Source organism: Ambystoma mexicanum, chromosome 3p, assembly GCF_040938575.1.
Source record: "Ambystoma mexicanum isolate Mex_15411 chromosome 3p, UKY_AmexF1_1, whole genome shotgun sequence".
In the NCBI taxonomy this organism is placed as follows: domain Eukaryota; kingdom Metazoa; phylum Chordata; class Amphibia; order Caudata; family Ambystomatidae; genus Ambystoma; species Ambystoma mexicanum.
In genome coordinates this window covers 212,603,418-212,607,480 of record NC_090925.1, presented here as the reverse complement: position 1 = coordinate 212,607,480, position 4,063 = coordinate 212,603,418, and the positions used below count along the sequence as shown (strand labels likewise).

Sequence of the window (4,063 nt, the reverse complement as noted above, 5' to 3'; positions counted from 1 at the left end):
CGGATCAGGCAGGCACGGTCAGCCCCCTCCGCCATCTGCTGTGAAGGGATGGGGGCCCTAGGAGGAGGCCTTGCGGTCCGCTGGAGAGTCGGCCTGCAAGCGGGGGTCAGGTTCGCCCACACCTCCCCCCGGTGAAGGATCAGCAGGCGGGGGGCAGTGGGGAGACAGCAGGGGTCACAACGCCTTGAGGAGGACAGCCCATGTTCTTGCGTTGCCACCAGCGGCAAAATCAGGCTCAGGGGGTAGAATAGCCCCCCTTCACCCCGCCTCCGATGTAAGTGTCCGGGGTGGTCCTCCGCCACCCCCGCTTACCTCTGCGGTACCGGTCAGCCGCCGCTCACGCCAGAGACCCCTCTCGACTGTCCAGGGCACACCTAAGCCGGTCGCGCGCCGTGAGCAAGGCGCGGTCCGGTCAGGGCGTCCGGATCGGTCCTCTCGATCGATGTGTAGCTGTTCAGTCCCCTCCTCCGGGTCCAGCGCAAGTCGGCGACTCAGGACCCAGCAATGGTAGTGCGCTCCGGCCTTTCAAGGGATCAGGGTGCGGGAGCCGCAATTTTGAATCCACTCGGGGACCCTCTTCGCTCGCCGGATAAAGGTGTTAGCCGTCTCTGCTTCGCTTGGGAGACTATGTAAAAGTTGCCGAGGAGGTTCTGCGGCAGATGGTGCAACTTGTAGGGTTCCGGAGCACTGTAAAGTCATTTAAAGACAGCTTATCATGGCACATCGGCGCGGAGCTCTCAGGAGACACGTCCCATCTACATGGCGGTTAGCCACGCCCCAAATGCCATGTACACCTTGTTTCCAGCCAATAAGCATCACTCTGATCTGCACTATGCAACCTTTGGTATTGTATCCCATTTGCATATGTAATATATGACGTATATACCATGTAATGCTCCGTTTTTGTAACCAATCTCCTAGCACCCAGATACCGATGGGTCAGGTGCGCTCTACAAATAAAAAAGAAAATTAAAAAAAAACAAACACTAGTTGCGCTGTGGCCAGGTTAAATTCTACTCGACCCAATTAGAACTAGTCATTGGACAACCACCTTCTGGATCTCACTCATCCAAAACTAGCAAGGCAAAAACAATAGGACACTGCAATTTACAGTTAGTCCTGTTTCCAGAGAGCAGGTACAACTTGGCACAGACCACCAACATTATGGCCTGGGAGTGGGAGAGACCAGTCATGTTGACGCAACAGGTTTATTTAAACTAATCAGGAAAATCTAAGAACACTGCCTCTGTGCTCTTACCTTATCAACCACATGATGGTCTTTATGCCTAGGTAGGTGGCCCAACAGCAGCCTTCAAACAGATTCAGCAGTCGCTGCAGAAGCAAAATGAGCTTCAGACTGGCAACAGGATAAGATTGGATGTTCTCTGTCTTTCCAAGTCACCAATACAGAGAGAAAAGCAGCAACTGAATAGGTAAGGAGACATAAGAAAAAACAGCCAAGAAATCAGACATGTGCTGGTAAAGAAATTACATTCAACTGCGGTGGAGGGAGTGCACCCAGTTCAATGTTACTCTCAACATAACATACTCCAATGTTCATTGCCATCAGATTACCAAAGATTGCTGATCTTACCATGCAGCTGCATGTGGCCACAGCCATGTAACCCCTTGACCTTTTGGACGTGGGAAACCGCTTGTCTGCAGCTCCTCCTAGACTACTTGTTCCTTTCAGGCACCTTAGGAAAGAGTCTGCAGTTTATTGTTGGTCCGGCCTTACAGAGAGTGAGCACAGCTCAGCATCACCCAGCAAGATTACGAACCAGGTTGGAGGTAAGGGGCAACAGGGCCAGGCCCAGCCAGCAGGGTCACCTTCGCCCAAGGATCATCATTTGGCTTCTGAATGTGAAGTTGGGGGGGATGTGGGGACAGCGAGCTACTGCAGAGATTTTTAAAAACATTTCCTCCAATGCCGCTTTAATATTAATTATTCTAGCGATCCAGAAGTTTTATTTTTCTTGTGCACCGTGAATAGTAATGGTATAGTATTATTGTTAAGAACCTAAATAAGGAGTCACAGTGGATAGAAACTACAAGTTCATTATGCAGAAAGGACAATTAAAAAAAGGTATTTGCAGCTAGGAACATATGCCTCCACAAAACCAGTTTACAGATCAGCAATCTGCCAGCAGAGTGAGACAGATGGAGATCAAGATCTTCAATGTCACCAGCATATTTCCCAGAGGTTAAGAAGTAGGGCTGCCACTCATCTTGAGCCCTTGTAAGGTGGAAAGATGCATGCAAAAATAGCAACAGTTGAATGGGGGCGAACATTGGGCAATTGTATAGTCCCTGAAGGTGTGGGTCAGCTTAAAAATCACTCGGGTCTGCCCAAATTAGTCACTCACAAGGCATGCAGTTTAGCATTTCACCATCAGTCCCCAGGAAGTGTTGCAGAAATCTTGTTCTCACTTGACAGATGCTGCATTATCAGAAAACGGGCTGCAGGATAGAGAAGCCATATGTGAACAAACTCAGAAGCAATCATCCAGAACACCCTAAACTAACACTGGTAATGCAGTAATGACAAGCTTTTTCTCCTCCGCAAAACAATGAGATCTGCAGCCGGTGCAAAGATGAAAGCAGAGTAACATCCAATTTTACGCAAAAGCTACCAGTCACTAACTTTCCCGTGTTCATCTGCCAAGAGGAGGAGCCTTGAAACTAGGAGATTACAAATTGTAAGAGGTATTATCACTAAATTCCTAAAGGGAAACTTATTGCAGGCTAGTTCCTGAGGTAACACACTGGGTGCTGGTGACGCTTCTTAGACAGTTGCTGGACCCACAGCACACTACAGAAGACAAAGATGTGACAAAGCCAGTCAACGTTAACACGCTCATTCACCAGAAGGGCTTGCAGGGGTCAGAAATGAAGCAGTCTGAAAGGAAACATACAGGAAAAATGTAATTTATGGTGTTCAAATATCCACAAATCAAGCCCCCAAATCAGGAGATCAGTGTAATAAGAAGGGTAAGACAGTATTTTTTTTACAACTTTTATTGTTTTTTTTAAAAAAACATACAGCTTCCAACATGGCATCAGATTTCAGTTACTTTGAAACTTCATTTCAGCAAAACTAACAAAACAAAAGAACCAGAACCAAACAGTCTTGCTGCAAGCGAGAATAAAGGAAAAAAAGTGTTGGGGGGGGGGGGGAATAGAGAATATCGGAGACAGGGGAATATCAGTTTTCACAATAAGTTGTTTCGGGAGTCTACTTCTTGCTGCTGTATATTGGGGTGTGGGGCCTTTCCTTTGGCCCAGGTTCACCAGGCGGCATAGGGGGTTGAAGGTTTGTCAGTTAGGCACAGTCTTGGCCTCAGGAGTTACTGTATATATTTTGCCTCCATCGGGTGCTATTAGTCAAATTTCTCCAACCATCGTAGGGTTGGGGGTTGTCTTGCCACCCCTGGGAATTGCTGCGTGTAGTCCAGAAAGGAGGCCCAGATGTGGTGGAATTTGCTTCCGTTGTTGAAACGGATGGACGTAATTTTCTCTGCTGCCACAACCTCCCAGCATTTGGCCCACCACATGGGATTGACGGGCCCTCTGGGTTTTTCCATAGCCTGGTAATTGATATTTTTGCTGCAGTTAGGGGGTGTGAAGGGGTCGACTAGGCGCCCGGTTAGCGGGAATTGTCCTTCGCCCGTCACCCCCAGCAGGACGATTCCTCGGTCCCATGGGATTGTAAGGCCTGTGATTAGTTTAATTTGATCGAGGACACTCATCCAGAACTGTGCCGCCTTGGGGCAAGCCTATAGCAGGTGGTAGAACGTCCCTTTATCCGGGCATCCTCCCCAGCAATGCTCCGAGATTGTGGGGTTACATTTGTTGAGAATCTCTGGGTTTCGATACCATCTGCAGCACACATTGAAGGCCCCTTCCTTATTGGGTATGCATTTGGAGCTTGTGTACTCAGGACCAGATACGGCTCCATTCTCTCTCTGCCCATGTTCCTTTCCCATTTTATCATATAGGGCTTTCTTGATTCTGTTGAGCAGCTTGTACAGGGTGGATACTTTCCCTTTAGGGGGAGTGGCGG

At 48.5% G+C, this 4,063-nt stretch overlaps 1 non-coding gene across 1 annotated transcript; it reads right to left on the bottom strand.

Annotated features, from left to right (window-relative positions):
* Positions 1-1,561: 1,561 nt before the first annotated feature.
* LOC138581627 (small nucleolar RNA U85) lies at positions 1,562-1,855 on the bottom strand. Its single transcript, XR_011304691.1, has one exon. It is a non-coding gene; the product is annotated as a small nucleolar RNA U85 (small nucleolar RNA).
* Between the last annotated feature and the right edge of the window lie 2,208 nt (positions 1,856-4,063).